The sequence below is a fragment of the Ranitomeya variabilis genome, chromosome 2, assembly GCF_051348905.1.
Source record: "Ranitomeya variabilis isolate aRanVar5 chromosome 2, aRanVar5.hap1, whole genome shotgun sequence".
Taxonomy (NCBI): Eukaryota; Metazoa; Chordata; class Amphibia; order Anura; family Dendrobatidae; genus Ranitomeya; species Ranitomeya variabilis.
The window spans coordinates 723,532,110-723,559,722 of record NC_135233.1 but is presented as its reverse complement, the minus strand read 5'-3'; the positions used below and the strand labels follow the sequence as shown (position 1 = coordinate 723,559,722).

At 40.8% G+C, this 27,613-nt stretch overlaps 1 protein-coding gene across 1 annotated transcript in view; it reads left to right on the top strand.

Annotated features, from left to right (window-relative positions):
- Window positions 1–27,613, top strand: part of MAN1A1 (mannosidase alpha class 1A member 1) — a 248,095-nt gene that overhangs the window by 141,373 nt on the left and 79,109 nt on the right. The gene's annotated exons all lie outside the window — the stretch shown is intronic.

Here is a 27,613-nt window from a genome sequence, read left to right as displayed (position 1 = left end):
CCATGAGCTTCCCTGAGGGTATGTGCACACGATCTAGAGTTTCTGTGGGATGGACGCTGCGTACTTATGCAGCATCAAACCCGCAGTGGCCAGATGTTACAGCATAGCGGATGGGATGTCAAGAAACCCCATGTCCACTATGCCTCCACATACGCCTGTTGATCACCCGCGGAGACTGACATGCGGCTCATCTTTCCAGACCGCAGCATGTCAATTTCTCCTGCAGAGACGCGAGCCTCCACAAAATAAATTTCACCTGTACAATGTATTGAATGTGGTAAATCCGCACGGTTCAGTGAACACATGCTGATTCACCTGCATTCAATAGACGGCGCTTTGGACGCAGCAAACCTGCGCTGCGTTCAAAGCGCGGCTACTTTGGGATCTTGTGCACTGGACATATTTTTTGCTATTTAATCATAAAGCAGCATGATGGGCAGGGCTGTGGAGTCGGTAAGCCACAAGTTCCGACTCCGGCTCCGACTCCTTCATAAATGGCCAATTCGTAACAATATATTTACTGTTGTAAAATATTAACATCGTGCTTATTCTGTTTCTCACCATCATATAAGTAATCAGACCACTTAGTTTTTGCTCTATGTTTATTAGAATATAGCAAATAACTTTTATAAACTTTTCTAAACTCTTGTAAGTAAAGATGCAATAAACACTTATGCAGTTAATAAGAAGAAATCTATAAATTTGTCCTCAGAAAAAGTATTGCCTCTGTCAGATCCTCCTTCATGGATGCCCTCAAATCTGATCTAATTATTTTGAGAGCAGAGAACAACCTCTCCTACACTAACTTGGGTTGGTGACAAAGCAGTAACCACTCGGGCAACATCTCTGACAATGTCAGGATACAGAGGAATCGCTTGTTGCACTGTTATTTTTGATGAACAGTCAAATTTTTCAATTTCTTTTAGTGCACATGAAAAATTCTGCTGAAATGTACTGGCTGTGTTCTTCGATAGGGATGACTCTTCTATGCGGGAACGCTTTGCACGGTCCTTGTGATCCAAATATTTTTCGAAATTAAATTCTTCATCAGTTGATGAGGGTGAAGATGTGGCAGGATGACCAAATTCTTCTTGTTCCTCCTGACTGTTCTGCAACCCTTTCATCCTTACTGCTATTTCAAACAGAGCTTCTTTTCCTTTAGTTAGCTGTTGATCATCTAGAAGAATCCGATGGATTGGGTCTACATAAACAGCTGCCAAAAGAATGTTATTTTATAATAATAGCTCCTTTCTCCGTTTCATTGATGTAGCAATGCCACTTGCAATTAACCCTCCTCTTTGGGACAGGCGAAACATCAGGTTCTTCCACTCCTTTAAGAAAATACCTGGAGTTAAGACCTCTGCTTGTAATTTTTTAGTCACTGTAAATGGGTGCTCTAGCAATTTTTCCAGCTCAGTCACCTGATTCCACTGACTTTCATTTAGCGTCAGTTGAGGGTTAGCCATGTCTACAAGAAAGGTTTTCAGTTCAACCAAGCGCTGAATCATTAAGTAAGTATTGCCCGATCGTGTGGCTTGATCAATAATTGCCCCTTTTCCAGCACGTCTCTTCAAAATTGAGTCAACTTTAGGGGTTCTGGCAACAGTGGCAAGGTGAGAAAATTGGCTAATCAGTGCAGCAGCATGTCCTTCTTGCAGACTGTCTCTTATAGCCAGCTGCAGCGGTATGCACAACACAGCGCATGTGATGAATGAAAGAACGTATTGACACAGTTTTCAACAAGATCATCTAAACTATCATGTTGCTGTTCATCTGAAGCAACTTCAGTTTGCTCCTCAGTTACAATACTGTGTTCCTCTATTTCAAACATTTCTGTGTCTGTGGACCCAGAATGTTCTTCTAGCTGCTGGTCACCATCATTACTCTCATTCATTAGCTTAACCCCTTAAGCCCCGAGGGTGGTTTGCACGTTAATGACCGGGCCAATTTTTTACCATTCTGACCACTGTCTCTTTATGAGGTTATAACTCTGGAACGCTTCAACGGATCTTGGCGATTCTGACAATGTTTTCTCGTGACATATTGTACTTCATGATAGTGGTAAAATTTATTCGATATAACTTGCTTTTATTTGTGAAAAAAATGGAAATTTGGCGAAAATTTTGAAAATTTCGCAATTTTCCAACTTTGAATTTTTATGCCCTTAAATCACAGAGATATGTCACGCAAAATACTTAATAAGTAACATTTCCCACATGTCTACTTTACATCAGCACAATTTTGGAACCAAAATTTTTTTTTTGTTACGGAGTTATAAGGGTTAAAAGTTGACCAGCAATTTCTCATTTTTACAACACTGTTTTTTTTTTAGGGACCATGTCTCATTTGAAAACATTTTGAGGGGTCTATATGATATAAAATACCCAAGTATGACACCATTCTAAAAACTGCACCCCTCAAGGTGCTCAAAACCACATTCAAGAAGTTTATTAACCCTTTAGGTGTTTCACAGGAATTTTTGGAATGTTTAAATAAAAATGAACATTTAACTTTTTTTCACACAATTTATTTCAGCTCCAATTTGTTTTATTTTACCAAGGGTAACAGGAGAAAATGGACCCCAAAAGTTGTTGTACAATTTGTAGGGGGTAAACCACTGTTTGGGCGCATGGCAGAGCTCTGAAGGAAAGGAGCGCCATTTTACTTTTCAATGCAAAATTGACTGGAATTGAGATGGGACGCCATGTTGCGTTTGGAGAGCCCCTGATGTGCGTAAACATTGAAACCCCCCACAAGTGACACCATTTTGGAAAGTAGACCCCCTAAGGAACTTATCTAGATGTGTGGTGAGCACTTTGACCCACCAAGTGCTTCACAGAAGTTTATAATCCAGAGCCGTAAAAATAAAAATTATATTTTTTTCACAAAAATTATTTTTTAGCCCCCAGTTTTGTATTTTCACAAGGGTAACAGGATAAATTGGACCCCAAAAGTTGTTGTCCAATTTGTCCTGAGTACGCTGATACCCCATATGTGGGGGGGAAACCACTGTTTGGGCGCATGGCAGAGCTTGGAAGGGAAGGAGTGCCATTTGGAATGCAGACTTAGATGGATTGGTCTGCAGGCGTCACATTGCATTTGTAGAGCCCCTGATGTACCCAAACAGTAGTAACCCCCCACAATTGACCCCATATTGGAAACTAGACTTCCCAAGGAACTTATCTAGATATGTTGTGAGAACTTTGAACCCCCAAGTGTTTCACTACAGTTTACAATGCAGAGCCTTGAAAATAAAAAATCTTTTTTTCCCACAAAAATGATTTTTAGCCCCCCAAATTTTTATTTTCCCAAGGATAACAAGAGAACTTGGACCCCAAAAGTTGTTGTCCAATTTGTCCCGAGTACGCGGATACCCCATATGTTGGGGTAAACCCCTGTTTGGGCGCACGGGAGAGCTCGGAAGGAAAGGAGCACTGTTTTACTTTTTCAACGCAGAATTGGCTGGAATTGAGATCGGACGCCATGTCGCGTTTGGAGAGCCCCTGATTTGCCTGAACAGTAGAAACTCCCCAATTCTACCTGAAACCCTAATCCAAACACACCCCTAACCCTAATCCCAACGGTAACCCTAACCACACCCCTAACCCTGACACACCCCTGACCCTAATCCCAACCTTAAATGTAATCCTAACCCTAACTTTAGCCCCAACCCTAACCCTAACTTTAGCTCCAACCCTAGACCCAACCCTAGCCCTAGCCCTAGCCCTAACCCTAACCCTAGCCCTAATCCTAACGGGAAAATGGAAATAAATACATTTTTTTAATTTTATTATTTTTCCCTAACTAAGGGGGTGATGAAGGGGGGTTTGGTTTACTTTTATAGCGTTTTTTTTATATCGGATTTTTATGATTGGCAGCTGTCACACACTAAAAGACGCTTTTTATAGCAAAAAAGTTTTTGCGTCTCCACATTTTGAGACCTATAATTTTTCCATATTTTGGTCCACAGAGTCATGTGAGGTCTTGTTTTTTGCGGGACGAGTTGACGTTTTTATTGGTAACATTTTCGAGCACATGACGTTTTTTTACCACTTTTTATTCTTTTTTTTTGTGAGGCAGAATGACCAAAAACCAGCTATTCATGAATTTCTTTTGGGGGAGGCGTTTATACCGTTCCACGTTTGGTAAAATTGATAAAGCAGTTTTATTCTTCGGGTCAGTACGATTACAGCGATATCTCATTTATATCATTTTTTTATGTTTTGGCTCTTTTATACGATAAAAGCTATTTTATAGAAAAAAATAATTATTTTGGCATTGCTTTATTCTGAGGACTATAACTTTTTTATTTATTTGCTTATGATGCTGTATGGCAGCTTGTTTTTTGCGGGACAAGATGACGTTTTCAGCGGTACCATGGTTATTTATATCCATCTTTTTGATCGCGTGTTATTCCACTTTTTGTTGAGCGGTATGATAATAAAGCGTTGTTTTTTGGCTATTTTTTTTGTTTTTCTTACGGTGTTCACTGAAGGGGTTAACTAGTGGGACAGTTTTATAGTTTGGGTCGTTACGGACGCGGCGATACTAAATATGTTTACTTTTATTGTTTGTTTTTTTTTTTATTTAGATAAAGAAATGGATTTATGGGAATAATATATATATTTTTTTTTCTTTATTTAGGATTTTTTTTTTTTTTTACACATGTGGAACTTTGTCCCAGGGGGGAACATCACAGATCGCTGATCTGACAGTTTGCACAGCAGTCTGTCAGATCAGTGATCTGACTGACAGCGCTGCAGGCTTACCAGCGCCTGCACTGGACCCGGAAGTAATCCCTGCAGGACCCGGATGCAGCCCCGCGGCCATTTTGGATCCGGGGCCTGCAGGGATAGGAGGTAAGAGACGCTCGGAGCAACGCGATCACATCGCTTTGCTCTGGGGGTCTCAGGGAAGCACGCAGGGAGCCCCCTCCCTGCGCGATGCTTTCCTATACCGCCGGAACACTGCGGTCATGTTTGATCGCAGTGTGCCGGGGGCGGTCCGTGACCGCTCCTGGCATATAGTGCCGGATGTCAGCTGTGATAATCAGCTGACACTCGGCCGCGCTCCCCCCGGGAGAGCGGCCGATCGCCTATGACGTACTATCCCGTCACTGGGAATTAAGTCCCAGGTCACCTCGACGGGATAGTACGTCATATGGGATTAAGGGGTTAATAGTACTTATCATATTTGAAGCATTGTCAGTTACGACAGAAAGAACTTGCTCTTTAAGTTCATAGTCTTGCAGAACCTTTTCCACCAAGACCTGGAGAAACACACTGGTGTGATGAGCTTTGGTGTCTCTTACTGCCAATGTCTTGGTAACTATTTCATTTTTGTCACAAACAAATCGGACATTGATGGCAAAATAGTTCACTCTGTGACGTGTGCAGGCATCCATTTTAAGAAATAGAAAGCGTCCCTTGAGAATTTTTTTAAGTTCTTCCTTTTGTTTAAAAGCTTCTTTGATTACTAATTTTCTAATACTCTCTCTCCAGAGAAACACCAAGCTTGCGGGCCATTTCCCCATTCAGACACACAAAAGCTGGTCGTGAAAATAATGAAATAGGCACACTATCCTTTACAACAAGCTCTATGATCTGTTTTTAAATGTATCTACTGTCATTGTCACAGTAACTTTGTCACTGACAAAATATCTTGAAACTGATGGCTGCAAAGTTCTCTGCTCCTTTGTTTGGCTGGAAGAGCTGGGCACTGGTTCATTGGTTTGAATGCAGTCTTTCTCATCCACTGCTTTCAGTACTTCTGGATGAAAGCGCTGTAAATGTCTCTTTAGATTAGAAGCTCTGGTAGGAGCATTTTTATCTTTGCCTGAATATGCACTCATCTTGGCTTCACAGCATTTGTTTTCGTCTGGATCATTTGTCATACACTGACAGACATAATGTTTTCTATCTTGAGTGATGGTGAAATGTTCAAATACAGCTGATTTAATGTGACGCTTCTTTGACATTCTCAGGTTTTTAATTCTGCATTCACAATCCAAATGACAATTATTTTTCCTAAAAACAATTGTACAAAATTATTGCCAGGTCGTACAACTGATATAGTGGTCAGTAATACTGTTATTCCTCATGTACTCACAGTTAACTGATGCAAAGTTTGTTGAAAGGATAATACTTCTTACAGTCTTCCACTTCTGAGTAGCAGCTGTGAGATGCTTGGAAGACGCACACCTAGTAAACATCTAGTCTAGAGGAGGAGCTTTACTACTAAGAATTTGCAACACATTTTCACTTTCAGTTTCATACATTGTAAGTAGGGGGGTTGGGGCACCATGAGGTTAACCAAGTATAAGATTAGATAAGGGCAGTGGAGAACAGTGACACACAAGAAGTAAGAAATGTCTCTATCTCCAGCAGAACTGCTTATCACTGTTGTTCATAGTTTGATAGAACATATATATTTGAGTAACATTTATAAAATTCATATGAAAGTTCAATTATGAAATATTAATACATTTTTTTTAAAGCTGGAGTCGGTACATTTCTACTGACTCCAACCAAAACTGACTCCGACTCCACAGCCCTGATTGATGGGGCAAATACCCTGATTCCTGGGATGTTACTTGCTGTAGTTTCAATACAATTTTTGTTTTATCAGCAGGAGATTATCGCTGCCAGACTAGGTGTTGTGTGCAAACCAGTCCAGCTAATCTGATTGGCAATGCACACAGTAAGCTGCCAGTCAGTTGTGTGCGCGGGGTTATAAAGAGCTCAGCATTCTGACCTCTGCTATATCTACAGCAGAGAAAAAGGGAAACTATCAAAACTACACCAAGTAGTCCAGTAAGTGATACATCGCTGGATTCAGACTCTGTCCCTTTTATCATCCAACTCTGATTACACAGCAAAAACCTACTGATTCCCTTTGTTGATTGATTTAAGTGATTTTTAGCCTACACAAGGACAAGGGCTGAACATTCTACCCATCTCATGTTCATCTGTATTTGTAGACTGATCAGCATGCAAACATGAACTGTATGCCGATATCTGATTATTACGTGGTGTTGGGCGGCAGCAGCCGTCTGTTCTGCACCGTACAGTCTTCTAGGGTCGTCACACATTTATTCTTGCCGCTCTTTAAAGCTTTATTTGCCTTCATTTGTTCACCCTGTTGAGTGATTACTAATTTGGCTGTTTGTTTTCCTTGCTTCACTTGTCCTGTATGCCCACTGTCCTCTGCCTTCCATGTGAATTCACCAAATATTAGAAAATGTGCCATTCTAAGAATATAATGCCTGCAGTGGGGAAACGAGCATGGTCTAGAGATGGATTCTTCTCATCAGTCAGAGTATTGATTGGATTAAACAGCCCGTATCACAGGAAGTTGAAGAGACGGCTACTTAAGAGAGGACAATCCATCTGTACCACGCATGGCTCGGGTTGGCTAAACCTGATCCTGTTAGGAACGCACTTCACTCAGGCATATGTGCTACTTGCATCCTCTATGTGGGAACATTACACTACACTACCTTTGCATGGCGTTAGGTTAATGTTCAGGACAGTACAGGATTTCATGTGCATGAGCTGCAGAATACGTGCATTCCTCGATGTATACCGTTCAGTTTATCTCTAAACACCATTGGTGCTGTATTATAGATATCTGCCAAAAATATAAGTGTTACTCCATGAATATTCCGAGCTGAAAAGATGTATATCTAAACAGGCTAGTCAGGGTAGAGGTATTTAGCAGGTGACACATCGAATGGCTGGTGTACAATTGGCTACTCATACAGGTCTTCTATGTAACAGTGTGTGGCTCGTGGAAGTCTTTATTTATCAATTATATACTTTTATGAAGACATCCTAGGTTTGCCAAGGAGAAATATTGTCAACTGTCAGCCTTGCCAACCAGATGGAAGGAGATCCACATGTGCTATCATCTTCATGTAGTGTATAGGGTAGTGTTCACCAACTCCGGTTCTCAAGAGCCAAACAGGTCATGTTTTCAGGATTTCCTTAGTATTGAAATTATCACCCGGGCAATACATGGGAAATCCAGAAAACCTGACCTGTTGGTGACTTTTGAGGACTGGAGTTGGGGAACGCTGTTAGGCTACGTTCACATTTGCGGTCGGCGCCGCAGCGTCGCCGCATGCGTCATGCGCCCCTATATTTAACATGGGGGCGCATGGACATGATTCGCACTTGCGTTTTGCGCCGCATGCGTCCCTGCGGCGCCCGCGTCCGGGCGCAGAGGACGCAGCAAGTTGCATTTTTGCTGCGTCCAAAATAAATCAAAAAAAGGACGCATGCGGCGCAAAACGCAGCGTTGTGCATGCGTTTTGCTGCGTTTTTGTTTGCGGTGTGCGTTGCGCCGCCAACGCTGCGGCACACAACGCAAATGTGAACGTAGCCTTATAGAGCGAGGGCTGAGCGGGGTAGTGAAGTCTGTAGCTCCCAGCTCAGTGTCCAACTTCATAATTGGCTAATTAGTATTAAGTTTTATGCTGATGACTTCATTATAGCCACATCTAACGTTTTGTTCATTATCGTAGGCGGAAAACTCCCACAAACTAATTGCAGCATCTCCTGTGTAAATGGCCTTCACTGAGGTTTATAAGGGTGTTATAAATGTATAAAATTACAAATAGTCATTTTAACAACACCATTGACCTGGATGCACAAACCTATCTGGGTTTGGTATAATGGGGAGGATCAAACTGTTTGTATACAGAAATGTGAGCATAACATTCAAGAGACTGATATGCTCCACAAAAATGGACTTTAGGCCATGGGAAAAGAGATGTTCTGTTTATCGCACAGATATTTCCCAACGTGACAGCTGGAAGCCTTTATCTCCCCCAGCTTCGGCCTGAATCTCATCGGCACATAAGGAGGAGGCTTTCCCATTTGCTCGGCCAACATTACTTTATATTGCATTGCTTTTAATAATGTAGACATCCGTTCAAAGAGAACATTTTGCAGATCTGTCTTTTTTTCTTACTAGCTTTCTTTGTAAAAGTTAGGTACAAATAGATGAGATAAGTGTTTAATGCAGAAACTATTTCAATAGATTTCCGTGCCATAAAAAATAAAGTTAAACCACACCATTCCTATTTAGGGAGAAACTGTCAACTAAACAATATTTATGGGTCTTTATAAAGAAATGATTTATATATTACAAAGCTTTTCTCCTGAGCTGCCAAGTCAGAGGAGAAATCTGTTAAGAGGCGCCACCTACTGTTGATTCTGCAGAAGACCGATATTAATATGGAAAGATGTACAGATGTATAATAGCATAATAGCTGGCGGTCTGTAGGGTAGGAATGCCTCAAGTTCTGCAGCACTTCTATCATGCAATCATTATTCTGCACTGCTCACATTAATGCCAGAATAATCTGTGTAGGAATTGGGATAGTTACCATCGTATGTCTTGCTCCAGGCCCAGAAATGGAACCATTGTGATCTATCTTTACATATAAAAATGTATATTTTATTCCCGTCTATAGAGACCACTATAGATTTGAATTGAATACCATTTGGGGAGCACAAAAAAACCCCTAGTACTTAGTCTCACACAAGAATTAGAAAACAAAGATTTCTAAACCTGGTTCATTTACTAAAAGATGTTTTCTGATCTCAAACCTATTTTAGAGCAAGAAAAAAAGGTCCCCCTCCCCCCCCCCCCCCCCCATTCCATGTGCACATAATCTGGGGAAGGGAGTATCCTGTTCAGGACCCACCTTTATAATAGAGAGCAAAGTATAAGTTACTTGTACACTTGCGGATTTGCATTAGAGCGAGTGCACTACTACTACCAGGGTCTCCCAGTTCACCGTTGGTTGATTTTGGGTGCTATAGATCCATGGTGATCAGAGAAGGGTTTGCACATCTTGAACATTTTTTTTTTATGCATTTTTACTGCTGTTTTTTTTTTTTTTTAAATGCCCATGCAATTTTTTAAAACTAGACTCCTTTTCTGCTTGAATTACTAGATGCAAAAGACTCCTGTAAGCATTGGCTGAGCAGAGCGTAGATACAAATCTTATTAAGCACCACCAAACTAATTAATTAAAGCTAGTTATCCTGTAAGGATTACCGAGGAGTCCACCTTCGCAAAAGTGGAAAATCTGTATGTGCAAAATGATATGGGTAAAATTGGTTTGCTATGGCTAACTTGTTTGCCCATGTGTAACTTCATTTGCTATGGCTAAATTGGATGTCGGTGAAGGCACAAACATGTATCCGTCAATCTGAAAGAAGCACAGCTGACCGCACCACCGCTTCTGATAATAGCTTAGCCTGTCCACCTGCATTGGGAGTATGGCCGCCGGATCACGGGTGCTATAGCCGAAAACACATGCCGGTATATCCAACAACGAAGAAAGAAGAGGCAGCACTCACTGATCCGAGACAGGTACCTTTATTGTCTTACAATAAAAACTTCACGGCCTGGGGTGCTGGTGTACGGAGTGCGGCAAGCCTGACAACGGCCCTTTCGCTCCTGTCAGGCTGTACACCAGCACCCCCGGCCGTGAAGTTTTTATTGTAAGACAATAAAGGTACCTGTCTCAGAGGATCGGTGAGTGCTGCCTCTTCTTTCTTCGTTGCTGGATATACAAACATATATCCATTCCTATTCCAGGCTGCAAGGATCATGATATATTACACATAATGGACATGTTGCAGCACAAAATAACTGTTAAAATCGAGCACAACACCTTGTAGGGACATGGCTCTAATAAATAAAATACCTTTTTAATGTCCGAATTAATTGCTGCATTTTCCAGAAATTGTGCTTTATTCAAAAATGCCAATGTGTGGTTGAGTGCTCCTTCCCACCTACTTGTTCTCCATCTTTTACTCCTCTTGCTCCTTTAAAGCCTAGCTGCCAATCGAGGAATAGGAGGGTCGCGATAGATGTGGGTGGGGGATCTGGGAATGTGCTCAGCCACATTCGGGGTGCATAGAATGCCTCTGTAGCATATCTGAGTAAATTATGATTTATGGCAAAGCAATGAATTGAACACTAAAGATCTGTTGTTGTTTTTTTTTTTTTGTTTGTTTGTTTGTTCAAACCAAGCAGCTTTATAGGGAACATACCGCCTGAAAAAAAGTCACTTTAAGACAGACTCCATTTAAAGAAGATCGGTCACCAGATCAAATCTAGACAGATTTTGCTCTTATTTTATTCTTGATGATTCCCTGATTTATTTATTTTTTTTCATTATTGATAATTCTGCCGTAAAGTTGCAGAAAGATGGTCTTTCTTATTTATTGCTGATTTTTATGGTCTTTACAAAGGGTGAGACTACTGGAAATGTAAAGATGTGGATAGCCTCTTCAAAGGCAAAGGGTTTTGAGAGGCAAACACCCTGAAACACCCTTTAAAGAGTCAGTGACTTTTAGGATTGCTACTTCTAATGGCGCTAGAACTCCTGTCCTCTTCCTCTCTGAAGAGGCTAGCTGACTTTGTGTACGCATGGTATCATAGGGTAGAGAATGCAAAATAAATCACTGTGTTCTATTATATTAGATTTCTTTTGAAGACATTACTGTAGAGAATACAGTTTATCCTGACGGGTTTGTACAGCGCTAGAAAACCTTGACATCTGTTGATTACTAAAATAACCGCATGATCCCAGAAAGTATATGCCACTGCCACCTTAATCTGGACGAGATGGATTGTAAGTGACAGTCGAATGATATCCCAAGCTAAGGGCCTTACTGTCACTTAGATTTACATTTAAATCAGAATGAAGATGCTGTAATGGATGAGCCCAGCTGGGATTTCACTGCTGCAATAAGTACATTTTGTTCACTACTTCAGATGTGGAATTAAATTACTGGGGCTAGCTGTTTGACATCTCTGGACAAGTGGCATCACCAAGCTCCATTTTTTATTTTTTTTTATCACACTGGTGTTATGACATGAAGTTAGATACCTGTATGCTAATCTTAAATCTTCCCGCTGCATGCCGTCACATGCTGATTGCTATATTGCTATGCTATATTGTGTTAATTCTTTTCATGAAAGATTTAGTTATATAAAACGGTTCTTGACTTTTAAAGGGGTTTACCTGTTTTAGACATTTGTCATAGACCCAGCGTATCTACAGAAGGCTGGTAGAAGTCCTTAATGGTGGATTCCCTTACCTGCCATCTGGGAAATCTCCCTAAACACCTCTGCTATCCCCTGCTCTGTAGCAACTCCTGTAGATAAAAGTGGAGAAAGCAAAGTCCAATACTGTATTTTTGAAGTATAAGACACACCCAGGTTATACAACAGAAAATAGGTAAAACAAAGTACCTACTATAATCAAAACTTCACTAGCGTTGTAAAGTGGATGGGTCAATATCACAAATTTTAATGCACTATTGCAGAATATGGAGGTAGATCTTTTACAGTTTCTCTGCAGCATGTGTATTATATATCGCTATACAGCACGCACATTGTGTAAACTCTGTAGCACACACACTACACAGTAAATGCACACTTAGCCCTGCGCACACACACCCTACACATTTAGTATATGCAGGTCCTGGTAACTTCCTCTCCTGGCCTTCTCTGATCGGATAGATCAGTGTCGGGCAGTTCTCTGTGATCAGGAAGGACCCTGGGTCAGTGTTCACCTTGGTTATAGGAAGTTGCCACTGGACTGTAAACCATACTTTAACAAAAAAAAAATTCTAGTACAAAAATTATGATCTGTGGCTACATCTCTTTTCCGCCTTCTCTTTGTGGTGGCTGCAAACATTTACTTTGGCTTTCAAAAGATGAGAAACATCCCATTGCCCCCACTCGTCCCTCCCCACACAGGAGGTGGGACCCGCATCATTCATGATGCTTTTGCCAAAAATGTCAAAACGTTTACATTATTTCCCCAGAATGGTACTAGACCAGTTACTCCAAAAATTAATGTGGTGCTTTTGCTGTGCCCTTTAAATGACTGCTATGCTCCAAACCCATGCTGATTTGGAAAAGTATTGGTTCATTTGTAGTCACCTGTTTTTTATGGGTCCAACACACTGGTGTAAATGCTGGTTGCTCACTATGTCATGACTCTAAAGCACTAAAAAGTGCTAGAATTAAGAGAGTCAGATTTATGAGACCAAGAACAAGCCTTGTGCGCCCAGTGATTTCTGTGATGAGCGCCTAATTACAGTCTAGCATTTGAGTACCTATTTGTTGTGTGCAGCGGGCTTCTGCCAATCAGCGCTCACAAGTTGTCTGTGACACACGATAGTTTATATGCAAAGTGCTACCTTTTGTTCATACTTGAGCTCACATGAATATAATGACTATTTGCTGCTCTAGTTTCTGTTCCATACACAGAGCGAAATGTAATAGGAAAATTGGGAACCAGATGCTTCAAGCTTAGCAAAGGGTATGTGATAAAAGATGCTTGCGATTACCAGCGGATCTGGGGATTGTGCACAGAACAGGCAGCTGCTGTCTTCTGCAATACAGTCTAAATAATGATGACCTTTTCTCTGTATTGTTTGCATACTGCTGGATATTTTTTTTTTTCCTGCTTGATTTTTTTTTTTTCTAATGCAATCCAGGCGTTTAATAGAAATACAAATTGCATCATACGTATAGAGCTCTTACACGTGTCTGCAGTTTATGCGCTGCGCTGAAATGGCAGTTCGGATTTATTTAATTTATAAAACTAAGCCGATTTTAATTAAAGCATATTAATTATTACCGGTATTTGACTTTTTATACAGCAGGTTACATACTTCCATTAGGTCCATAATGAAGGTTTGAGATTACTGTTAACAGGTATCCAGATGCCAGAGCGCAGACAATGAGGAGATTGGTATTTAACCCCTTAAGCCCCGAGGGTGGTTTGCACGTTAATGACCGGGCCAATTTTTACAATTCTGACCACTGTCCCTTAATGAGGCTATAACTCTGGAACGCTTCAACGGATCTTGGCGATTATGACATTGTTTTCTCGTGACATATTCTACTTCATGATAGAGGTAAAATTTATTTGATATAACTTGCGTTTATTTGTGAAAAAAATGGAAATTTGGCGAAAATTTCGCAATTTTCCAACTTTGAATTTTTATGCCCTTAAATCACAGAGATATCTCACGCAAAATACTTAATAAGTAACATTTCCCACATGTCTACTTTACATCAGCACAATTTTGGAACCACAATTTTTTTTTCTTAGGGAGTTATAAGGGTTAAAAGTTGACCAGCAATTTCTCATTTTTACACCATTTTTTTTTAGGGACCACATCTCATTTGAAGTCATTTTGAGGGGTCTATATGATAGAAAATACCCAAGTGTGACACCATTCTAAAAACTGCACCCCTCAAGGTGCTCAAAACCACATTCAAGAAGTTTATTAACCCTTCAGGTGTTTCACAGGAATTTTTGGAATGTTTAAATAAAAATGAACATTTAACTTTTTTTCACACAAAATTTATTTCAGCTCCAATTTGTCTTATTTTACCAAGGGTAACAGGAGAAAATGGACCCCAAAAGTTGTTGTACAATTTGTCCTGAGTACGCTGATACCCCATATGTGGGGGTAAACCACTGTTTGGGCGCATGGCAGAGCTCTGAAGGAAAGGAGCGCCATTTTACTTTTCAATGCAAAATTGACTGGAATTGAGATGGGACGCCATGTTGCGTTTGGAGAGCCCCTGATGTGCGTAAACATTGAAACCCCCCACAAGTGACACCATTTTGGAAAGTAGACCCCCGAAGGAACTTATCTAGATGTGTGGTGAGCACTTTGACCCACCAAGTGCTTCACAGAAGTTTATAATGCAGAGCCGTAAAAATAAAAAATCATTTTTTCACAAAAATGATCTTTTCGCCCCCAATTATTTATTTTCCCAAGGGTAAGAAGAAATTGGACCCCAAAAGTTGTTGTGCAATTTGTCCTGAGTACGCTGATACCCCATATGTGGGGGTAAACAACTGTTTAAGCGCATGGCAGAGCTCGGAAGGGAAGGAGCGCCGTTTGACTTTTCAATGCAAAATTGACTGGAATTGAGATCAGACGCCATGTCGCGTTTGGAGAGCCCCTGATGTGCCTGAACAGTGGAAACTCCCCAATTCTACCTGAAACCCTAATCCAAACACACCCCTAACCTTTATCCCAACGGTAACCCTAACCACACCCCTAACCCTGACACACCCCTAACCCTAATCCCAACCGTAAATGTAATCCAAACCCTAACTTTAGCCCCAACCTTAACCCTAACTTTAGCCCCAACCTTAACCCTAACTTTAGCCCCAACCTTAACCCTAACTTTAGCCCCAACCTTAACCCTAACTTTAGCCCCAACCTTAACCCTAACTTTAGCCCCAACCCTAACCCTAACTTTAGCCCCAACCCTAACCCTAACCCTAGCCCTAATCCTAATGGGAAAATGGAAATAAATACATTTTTTTAATTTTATTATTTTTCCCTAACTAAGGGGGTGATGAAGGGGGGTTTGATTTACTTTTATCGCTTTTTTTATATCGGATTTTTATGATTGGCAGCTGTCACACACTAAAAGACGCTTTTTATAGCAAAAAAGTTTTTGCGTCTCCACATTTTGAGACCTATAATTTTTCCATATTTTGGTTCACAGAGTCATGTGAGGTCTTTTTTTTTTTTTGCGGGACGAGTTGACGTTTTTATTGGTAACATTTTCGGGCACATGACATTTTTTGATCGCTTTTTATTCCGATTTTTGTAAGGATCAAACCCAATCACCAAAATTTGGATATACCAGGAAGACCAAATAGGGACGAAGGAATTAAGTTTCCGAAACGCGCGTCGGGCGCAAGTGTGTATGCTGGTCAGGCAGGGTACCCCAAGGTAGTATCATTCGCAATTTTTTCCTGGGAACTTTCCCTTTTGAGCACTTAGCACTTTTGTGATCCTGTCTTCACTGCGCAGGGCTGATTTAATACCCTGCGGTTTAATATTAACTTCCTTTAGCACTGCAGCATTTTTGCACATATTTGCACTAGTATTTGGAGTTTTTATTAAGTTTTTATATTTTTTATATATTCAGTTGCACTTTATTCTCAGGAATTAGTATATCTCTATATGAGAGCAATTACCTTGCACATAATATATATGTAGCAATTTTTTGTTACTGTGCATGTGGGTATCGACATATTTATTGTCATATGCCATCCGTGCTGCACATTTTTGTATGATATATTGTAATTTTAATCTTAATTGTTTTATATTTTGTATCACTGTTTAATAAAGATTTAATTAATCCTATTTGGTCTTCCTGGTATATCCAAATTTTGGTGATTGGGTTTGATCCTTGGTTTGAGTGGTTTCCACTTTTTTCTGTAAAAGACACCCTGGTGAATTAATATCATCATATTTATGGTTATTTATGCAAATACTATTTTTAGATTGGGTTGTTCTTTTATAAGTTGTCTCTAACGATTTTTGTAAGGTAGAAAGACCAAAAACCAGCTATTCATGAATTTCTTTTGGGGAGGCGTTTATACCGTTCCACGTTTGGTAAAATTGATAAAGCAGTTTTATTCGTCGGGTCAGTACGATTCCAGCGATATCTCAATTATATCATTTTTTTATGTTTTGGCGCTTTTATACGATAAAAGCTATTTTATAGAAAAAAAATAATTATTTTGGCATCACTTTATTCTGAGGACTATAACTTTATTATTTTGCTTATGATGCTGTATGGTGGCTTGTTTTTTGCGGGACAAGATGACGTTTTCAGCGGTACCATGGTTATTTATATCCATCCTTTTTGATCGCGTGTTATTCCACTTTTTGTTCAGCGGTATGATAATAAAGCGTTGTTTTTTGGCTCGTTTTTTTTTTCTTACGGTGTTCACTGAAGGGGTTAACTAGTCGGGTCGTTACGGACGCGGCGATACTAAATATGTGTACTTTTATTTATTTTTTTATTTAGATAAAGAAATGTATTTATCGGAATAACATATTTTTTTTTTTACACGTGGAATTTTTTTTTTTTTACTTTTTTACTTTGTCCAAGGGGGGACATCACAGATCGCTGATCTGACAGTTTGCACAGCACTCTGTCAGATCAGCGATCTGACTGACAGCGCTCCAGGCTTACCAGCGCCTGCTGTGGACCCGGAAGTACTCCCTGCAGTACCCGGATGCAGCCCCGCGGCCATTTTGGATCCGGGGACTGCAGGGAGGAGACGCTCGGTACAAGGTGAGTACATCGCCTTGTACCGATCGTCTAAGGGAAGCACGCAGTGAGCCGTAGGCTAATGTGCCGGGGGCGGTCCGTGACCGCTCCTGGCACATAGTGCCGGATGTCAGCTGCGATAGTCGGCTGACACCCGGCCGCAATCATCGCTCCCCCCCCCGTGAGCGCGGCCAATCGCATATGACGTACTATCCCGTCACTGGGAACTAAGTCCCAGGTCACCTTGACGGGATAGTGCGTCATATGGGATTAAGGGGTTAAACAAACAGCTATTTATTCGATTAACACGACCAAAGAGGTGCCTTCAGCACAATATCGGGATAGCGCAAACTGTGAAAATAAAAGAAGTTACGTTACAAGAAGAATACAATAATTCAGATAAACAGGACATTGACACAATGCTTTTTACACTCTATTATTACTGTTGAATAACTGTTATTGTCCGTGATATCTTAGTCCTAATTCCTCAACACAAAACATTACACAGGCCCTAACCCGCTAGAACGCAAGTCCCAGGTTGGTGAGTTACTCTGTACCTCTTGTCTCCCTAGCTGCCTCCGTTCCCTGAAGCATGGCCCCGGCCCCCACTCTATACCGTATGTCTGTACTGGAAATGACAACTTACATGAATGTCGCTCTGCTGTGGCCTAGTTGTCTCTTCCCTGGTTCTGTTCTCCCGGCTCTGGTCTCTGTCGTGTCTTTACCCAGATCTGGTCGCTCTGCTCGTTTATTCAGGTCTGGTGTCTCTGGTGTCTTTCGTAATGGCAGCTGTAATCAAGCTCGCTGTACCACACTTTCCTCCTGGTACAGGTTTGGGGGCCAACTTCTCCCTCCTGGGCCTTTTATACTTACCGACTGCGCCATAGCTATCACCTGATTTGGTGTTTCCTTCAAACTCTTACCGATGGGAACATGCACTTCATTCTTGAGTTCCTACTAATGCAATTCTTTCTGCTTTCATTTTCTCTTTTGTCTTTGAGCAGCAGATGGCTGTGTTCGCTTGCAGCCCCTCTGTGGGGCACTAACTGTGTGTCTTCTCACTTGTCTACCTCCTTAAATTACTGTTTAAAATATTTTGGGGCAGGTCTATCTGTGTCCGTGTGGGAAGGATTCTAAACATTCAGAAAATGAAGCGTTTGGTGTTCTGGCTGCACAGGACACATCCATGAACATGTATGTGTCTATCAAAATGTATCTACACTGTTTTTTCCTATACACTACAAGAGGAATTGTAGTTGTCTAAATACTTGTGTCCATGGATGGAAATCAAAATGAAAACACCTATTGTTTCTTTATATTGCTGGTAATGGATAAAGAAAACACTAGATACTGTATGTTTTGCGTATCTACACAATAGGTGATGGAGAGATTGATACTGCCATGTTCATCAAAATGTGTGACCTTTCTATGCGAGGCCTCCTTCACACGTCCATGTTTCCAGTACGTGTGGTATGTTTGTACTCATTGATATCACATGTACCCATTATAACCTATGCTGCTGTGCACGTGTCTGTGTTTTTACAAGGACCGTGTGTACGTGCAAAACACAGAGATGTCTGTTTTTTTCCAGCAGAATGGGTAAGGGCCAATACATGTCTGATTCCATGAAAAACACGCATGGCATCTGTGTGCCGTCTGTTTTTAACATTGCAAAGTATAGGAGAAGCGTTGTAAGTTATTTATCTATCCATGAAAAACACTGATGACCCCCTGATGATAAATTGACGTGTTTTTTTTTTTTTACGGACGTGTGAATGAGGCCTAATGCAGTGATTTTATCTTGACTCATATTCCCGCCATCCTTCGCTAACCGTAAGACCATGGCCATGGAGAGTTGAATGGATTGCCTAGTGATGTACAGTATGTACACTGCTGTTCAATTCAAAGTCTATGGTGTTGACTAAGATAGCCGAGTGCTGCATTGTCGCTCCCATAGGTAATAAATACAGGTGCAGGGCACATTCTCCACATTCAGCTCTCCATGGCCACAGTCTAGCTGGGAAAGAACATAGCCTCCATTCTGGTGATCGGTGAGAGCCACAACAATCTAACAAGGATCACCTGTCCAGTGGGCACTAGAATACCCTTGTGATATATTGTATACATTGCTATTCCTCCACTGCAGCAGTGGGCTGTTGGCGTGCTTCTCACAGGTTTTCCCTAAGGTGAGTAATCAATACATATAGTCTTACAAGTAATGTAAGTGTGCCTTGCATATCCTTTTTGCTAAGTGGCATTAGTTTTTTTTTGTTTGTTTGTTTTTTTAATTATTCATTTAGATTGAGCATGATTTAGTTCCATTTCCATTTTACCTTGTTGGCCTTCAAAACAGGGTGGATAAAAATCAATGTTTTTTTAAAAAAATCAAAAAAATCGGATTTTTTTGATTTAAATCGGATTTTTTTGATTTAAATCGGATTTTTTTCAATAAACTGCTTTTTGAGGAAAATATTTTACCATCCAAAGGTTCTTCCATCATGAGATAAAGCTGAGTTGTTTAACTCAGTAGAATAAAGGCTGTATATGTGTAACATTCACAATGCCATGCTCTTCCAGAGGTTTCTGTAGGATGCTGACTATCCAACAAGTTTGGGCATGTCAACTGAATGGAAAAAGAAACTAAACCAAAAGTGAAACCAAGCTAGAAGTGTGGAATTAAAGGGGCAGTATGAACAAAATGTGGAGGCTATTAATAGTTTATACAATTAAGACATGCTGCTTTTAAACACCTACCTATTGCCATATAGTAAAACAAAAAAGATTTTTACTTACTTTGGGGTCCCCCCCTCACCCTGGCGTTAGATCGTTGCCCCTAGTTTCGTCCGTGTAACTATGGGCGCACATGCGCACTGCTCTCACTTCTCATTTTAATCGTGATTTATATTAAAAAAAACCTTTTGATATAAATCAGTGATTTAAATCATGATTAAAATCATGATTTAAATCGATCCGATTTAAATAGAAAAAAATCTTTTGATTTAAATCGTGATTTAAATAATGATTTAAATCGGCGTGATTTAAATCAATCCACCCTGCTTCAAAACTAGCGGATCTCAATATATTGATCCATTGACTATTGTGAATAGTTTCAGCTGCTACATGGCCTGGATAGTGCAGGCTACGTTCCAGGCTGGCACTTAATCAATATTAAAGACTCTTGGGTATTCTGCCATTACGCAATTTTCCAAGCTCTCGCTTCTTGTGTTACTACTCTTGCATATGTCTACCTAGGGAATCTGTGCTCACTTAGTGCGGAAAAAAAGTATTTAGTTAGCCACCAATTGTGCAAGTTTTCCCACTTGTATATTTAGATTGTGATTTCACGTATAGGTTCTTGTAAGGCTGCTGTGTGTGTGTGTGTGTGTGTGTCCTATGTCCGGCTTTCTAAGAATGTAGCTACAGACATGGCTGCATGTGATATATGCATCAGCACCCTACAATTAATGTATACATAAATTCCACTATTGTTACGCACATTAAATAATGTGCGGTGTTTAGTTTACACTTTTTTGATCAGAAAATGTATAAGCCATGAACAAGGTGCTCTCACTGGATGGACCCTAAATCTTTTAACTTCATCCTCTGTGTACCTAACCAAGCCTCAAAGGAACTGAAAAGAGAAAATCCCTCTAATTAAAGCCTCTTCGGGAAAAATGAGTGGATAAGCGTGTACAGCTCAGGGGCGGCCATAACCCCAAATGCACGATACTGACAAATGTAGGACAAGGCCAACTCTCCAATAGGTATTGAGTTAATGTGCAGGTGCAAAAGTTTTAGGCAGTTGTATGTAAAAAAAAAAATTTAAAATTTAAAGTAAGAGTTTCCAAAAATAAGTGTTAATAGTTTATTTTTATCAGTTAACAAAATGAAAAGTGAATGAAAAAAAGATACATTTAAAACAAATGTAATATGTGGTGTGACCACCCTTTGCTTTCAAACCAGCGTCAACTCTTCTAGTTACACTTGCACATAGGTTTTGAAGGAACTCTGTATGGAAATTGTTCCAAACATCTTGGAGAACTAACCACAGATTCTTTGGTTGAGGTAGGGTTGTACAGAACCTTCCAGCCCTCCAAGTAAGTTTTCACAGACGCGATGACAACATCTGGGTTCTTTGGGGGTTCATCATTTCCATAACTTCTTATTTATTTATTTTTTTTAATGCTGGAGATAGTTCTGTAAACAGGCCATTTAAATGAGCAACCATTGACCTGTACATAGTTAATTATTCCTCGAATGCACTTTTAATAATGGAGTGCATAAGTAGATAGGTGACACTAAACTGTACAATTAAGAACTAGATGGTCACTATGATCATTTCATAATATTGTAAATCACAAAGCATTAACATTCAGAGGCATAGAGACGCTTTAGAGATGGAAAATGCAATTTCTGCCAATTGAAGCCGCCTTCAGATTGGTTTTGAAAAGTGCAATTTAAAAACTTGCAGAATAGAGAATATGGAAATAAATGTATGTCTATTAGGTGAAAAAAATCACAAGTTTGTAAGATGTTCCTTTATGCTGCGATACAATCTCAGACTATAGACCCCTTATATTAGATTAATTTTCAGGGGGGAAATTGTAATTCTCAAAATTAAAAAAAAAAAAAAGCAGTAAATTTTAGTTATTATTAGGAATGTGTGGATAATTTGATATAGAAGGAATAAACCGTACTGTACAAAAGATATAGACGGCGGTGATGGAATACTGCTAGCAAGTAACAATGCTTTCAAAAATAAGTTTATTATAGTTTGCATTTTGTTTAATAAAAAAGTGAACCAAAGAGAAATTTTAATCACATCAATATTTGGTGTGACCATCCTTTGCCTTCAAAGCAGCAGCAAAACACAAATTCTTCCAGGTACACTTGCACACAGTTTTTGAAGTATCTCAACAGTGAAGTTGTTTCAAACATCTTGGAAAACGAAACGCAGATCTTCTGTAGATTGAGGCTTGGACAAGTCCTTCTGTCTGATGGGTACTGTCACACAGTGCAATTTTGATCGCTACGACGGTACGATTCGTGACGTTCTAGCGATATCGTTACGATATCGCAGTGTCTGACACGCAGCAGCGATCAGGGATCCTGCTGAGAATCCTACGTCGTAGCAGATCGTTTGGAACTTTCTTTCGTCGCTTGATCACCCGCTGAGACATCGCTGGATCGTTGTGTGTGACACCGATCCAGCGATGTGTTCGCTTGTAACCAGGGTAAACATCGGGTAACTAAGCGCAGGGCCGCGCTTAGTAACCCGATGTTTACCCTGGTTACCAGCGTAAACGTAAAAAAAACAAACAGTACATACTCACATTCCGGTGTCTGTCCTCCGGCGTCTCAGCTTCTCTGCACTGTGAGCGCCTGCCGGCCGGAAAGCGAGCACAGCGGTGACGTCACCGCTCTGCTTTCCAGCTATGGTGCTTACACAGTGGAGAGAAGCAGAACGCCGGGGGACAGACACCGGAATGTAAGTATGTAGTGTTTGTTTTTTACGTTTACGCTGGTAACCAGGGTAAACATCGGGTTACTAAGCGCGGCCCTGCGCTTAGTAACCCGATGTTTACCCTGGTTACCCGGGGACTTCGGCATCGCTCCAGCGCCGTGATTGCACAGTGTGACCGCAGTCTACGACGCTGGAGCGATAATCATACGACGCTGCGACGTCACGGATCGTGCCGTCGTAGCGATCAAAATTGACCTGTGTGACCGTACCCGAGATGGACAGTGTTTGGGACTATAGACACGGTGTTGTCTGCCAAGGAAGATTAGTGCAGCAGATTAGACACATGGTGCTTATTTCTCTTGTAATCAGATGATGTCCAGCAGTGCCACCAGCCCAGAGTTGGCATAAGTCAGTGATACCAAGCTACAACCATCTGCTGTTCAGAGACGCCTTGCTAGAAGCAGTCTTCATATCAGAATTGTGGCCACATACCTTACCTTTTAACATTGAAATAAGGCCAAGCAAATCGGCTCTGCACGAAAACATTGGAACTGGGGTGCAGAAAAATGGCAGCCGGTGCTCTGGACTTTAGGATTCAAAATGTGTAATATTTGTCTGTAACAGACGGCAAGTTGATTCCCACGGGCTAGATAGCACTAAGTGATTGCCTGCAGGCAACCGTTAAGCATGATGGAGCTTCCTTGCAAGTTTGTAACGTCATTTCAGCAAGTAGAGTAGAGTTGACATTTGGTCAAGAATAATGGTGTTCTCAGTGCTGAGAAATACAGGCCAATACTAATTCATCAGTAATACCATCGGAGAGACTTCTGGCTCTGAATTTATTCTACAGCGGAATAATTACCCCAAACATACAGCCAAAGTCATTAAAAACTACGGTATTTTTTGATAAAATAGAAAAAGGAGTTTTGGAAGTGACGACATGGGCCCAACACAACCTCATCTCATAATCTCCCGAGTCTGTGTGGGATTACTTGGAGACAGAAGAACTTGCACAAGCTACATTCACATATCTGTGGTTTGTTTGCCAAGATGTTTGAAACAACCTCCCTGCCAAGTCGCTCAAAAACTGTACATGTCCCTAGAAGAATTGATACATTGAATCTGCTCTGATGGCAAAAGTTAGACCTGCCACTGTATACATTATATGTATATATACTATGTGTCATATACACAAACAAACAATATGCAATGGGACCCACCAATTAATGAATACATGGGTTCCACTTATGCCACACACGTAAGAAGATGGATTGCATGTTGCTCTTTAGCATTGTTCTTTGCAAACATTCTCATGTGTTTTGGGAACAAAGTGAATACAAACCTATTGAATCATTGGTGCTAAGGTTCCTTAACAAACTGTTATGAAAGCGAAATTGTCTGTCTTTATCCATTTTTTTTTTCTTTACTGACAGATTGTTTGGCGTTTTGGGAGATGGCGCTGAACATTGCACTGAAAGTAATGCATCTTGTTTAGTGTTCTGTCTAGTTCCATCAGTGTGCCTAATGTGAAAGCTTACATTGGTTTTCTTTTTGATAGAATTATTTATTCACATCTTCACATGTAAAACCATATTGTTGCCTTTCTGTACTATTTGCAGACGTACAATATCGGCAGTTTTTTATTCTGGATCAACATAGGTTAGGATATGGGTTGAGCTAGATGGACTTAGTCTCCCTTCAGCCTTCAAAACTGTTACTTTGTATGTTAAAAATGTCATATGGCGCATATGTAGAAACGCTACCAATGGTATGGTTTTGGTGAAGTGGTGTTTCACCAGGACAAAAAAGTTAGTCTGTCGGCACAAAATGACTGTTAAAATTATGTACTGGAGCTTGGCGCACCTTTGGCATAGCTGAACAGTTCATTGCACCTTCCCATTTCTGCCAGAGCTGTCCATCAAAGAGGTGTGGCGATACAGGGAAAACAAGTGGGTGGGAAGGTGCACTGAGCTGTTTCGTCATACCAGGGGTGCACCAGGCGGCTATGCTTGGTTTGAACATTTGTCATTTCTGCTGACACTCCCTTGAGCTGTGACTTACTGTTATGATGAATCACATAGACTTATGACTGGTCAAGTCTGGATTTCATGATTTAAAATGTTAGAATGGCACATTAAGCTTATCCTCTTCTGACTATTATCAGCAGAACCCGAATGGTATGAACCCTTGCTATTTGGGTTCCTAGCAATGAAGAGTGATGTATCTACTAGGCCAGGTTCACATTATCGTTCGGGGGCTTTGCGGAGGGATGCGTACGTCGTCCGTTAAGCCCTGCATACTTCTGCATGTGTCCTGCGTACCTATATTTAACATTGGGTACGCACGACATGTGAATGCGTCATTTTGATGCGTCCGCTGACCGCACGAGAATGCAACTTGTTGCGTTCCCATGTGGCCAGCAGGTGCATCAAAACGATGCATCTGCATACATCCACATGTCCTGCGTACCCAATGTTAGATAGGTACGCAGGATGTATGCGGAAGTAGGCGGGGCTTAATAGAGGACTTGCGCAGCCCTCCGCAAAGCCCCCGAACGCTAATGTGAGCTTAGCCTTAGAGAGTACCTGTCCGCTCTCCTCAGATATTTGTTTTGAAACATGATTGTATTCTCCGTGATGCAGCAATTCTGGAACATCTTTTCCTATAATTCTGGATTGTTCCCGTTATTCCTCCTAGAAAATGAATAGATGGATAAGTGAGAGCAGTTGTGGGGTGTACCACACTATCCGATCCATGATGACCATATCGGACGGTGTAGGTGCAAACCTCTTGATAAGGGGAATAGGATGTCTGAGAATTATTTAATGGGGAATACAAATTTTTCCTAAAATGAAAAAGACAATTGCCGCTGTTATAGAGGCTGTGACAAACGCCTGACGTATGCCGTACACTGGATGTGTTTGCAGTTTTATATGGACAGGGCCATAGCTTTCAGTATGACTTTCATCAAGTGAAGCACCTTTTTCAGCTTGCCACATAGTGCTGTTTTATAGTCCAACATAAAATCTCGCGACTTCATGATACTTCTTAATTTTATTTCTTAAATTTATTTAGTTTGTTGTAGCTCAATAACACATGAATGCCCAGGGCTGCCTGGCTCGGGAGCTCATACATATGGATATAGTCCAACTCATTAAATCATGCATTTCTCTATGGCCTGCTTTCAACATAATTTTATAACTCTTCTAAGGCTGCCTGCATCATGCAATAAAAAGGGTCTCATTTATTAAAATGGTTGTGCAGTACGATGGAAATACACATTAATTATTGTCTATGTACAACTTGACAACGTGCTTCAGCTCTTCACAATTCCAGGATCCCTTTGCTGAAACATAACTTCAGTTTTTCACAGTTGTGTGTTTGCTAAAGTGTCCATCTTATTGGTTATCTGCGCTAAGTAGCCTGCAGGCTAATATTTTACCTACACGGATACTGTATGGTAAATTACCCATATAAGTGAATTTTCACATGATTTACGGTTGAATAGCCATCACAATTGTTCTTTACAAATGCAGGCAAATTCTACATGAACGTACGAGTAGCTTGATTTCCAGACTTCTAGAATGCATAGTCTCCTTGTTTTAAAGTGTGTTTTATTGGAATCACTGCCACGATTCAGAGTAAAACATGGGTTCTTGTATTAAAGGAGACTGTCCCTGATTCCTGCTGCCTACAATATGGTAATATAACTTGCATGCGTATAGGTTCCCTGTAAACTATACCAGTATTTTCACATAACTTTTCAGAATAAGTTGGCATGTGTGCACATAAGGAACACCATTGTCAGCCCAATATAGGACTTGTATCCAGCATTTGTCACCAGTTTTCTCCTATTCAGGCTCTCGCTCTGATTTTCAGTTCTGCGATAAGCCCCCCATGTACATTAGATTTAGGTTTGGTTGAGCCTAGTGTGTATGGGAACCCCATACAACTGGGGAAATGTCTATGGAACAAACTGCCACAAGACGCACAGGAGAGCACTGTTGTGTACGCGAGAGGCGGTTGAGGTGGCTGCCAGCCAAACCATAGGTATATAATGTGTATGGGGGATTTTGGTTGCTGAAGATTAGCGGTTATTGTATCTCCCATACACTGTAAATGGAGAAGGAATCCTGCTATTATTTTTCTCCTGTATAGTGCACAGACAGAAGCTATACAGCAGCATGGAGCACATTGTACAGCATTACTGAGCAAAGTAACTTTGAATCCAGCTCTGGGGTGAGATCAACACTTACTAGAGAGTGCAGCAGTGATCTGCCTACCTGTGTGCCTCTACTTGTTATCACTCATGGAGAGTACATTAAGAAGAGTTGCAAGGGGTCATGTTTTTTTCTGAGAAGATATACTATAAAATGCAACATATTCTTGTACTATTAATTTATGCAAAGATTTTTGAAAGGACAGTGAGCATTTAAGTTGCCTCACATGCTATATAGCTTGATTGTCTCAAGAAAGCTGATCGTAGATTAGATTCATCCCCATATGGATATATCTCTGATTATTTCCCTGTAGGAGGCGGCACAATTTGCTGTAGTATTACATGACACCTATGAACTGTACTAGAACACATTACAATAGAAGTTAACATGAAATCGGTCTTTGCTGGAGCCATTCTTCTCAGTTACTTCTTAGTGACTCATTTCTGTCTCATACACTTTTTTCTTAGTCGGGGTCACACTTGAGTGCAATGTGAGAATCTCGCTCGAGTCTCTCGCATCAATACCCGGCACTGCCGCCGACACTCAGGACCGGAGCGTGCGGCTGCATAGAAATACATGGAGCCGAAAACTCCGGTCCCGAGTGCCGGGTATTGATGCGAGAGACTCGTGCGAGTTTCCTGCATTGCACTCACAAGTGTGACCCCGGCCTAAGACAGATGGTCAGAGGTTGCACAATTTACATACGTGTAAGATTCGCACAAACATGTTTTAAAAGCTAAAGGGGTGGTACAAACTCCCGATTACATTTCCTCCAAAATCCCCATCTATT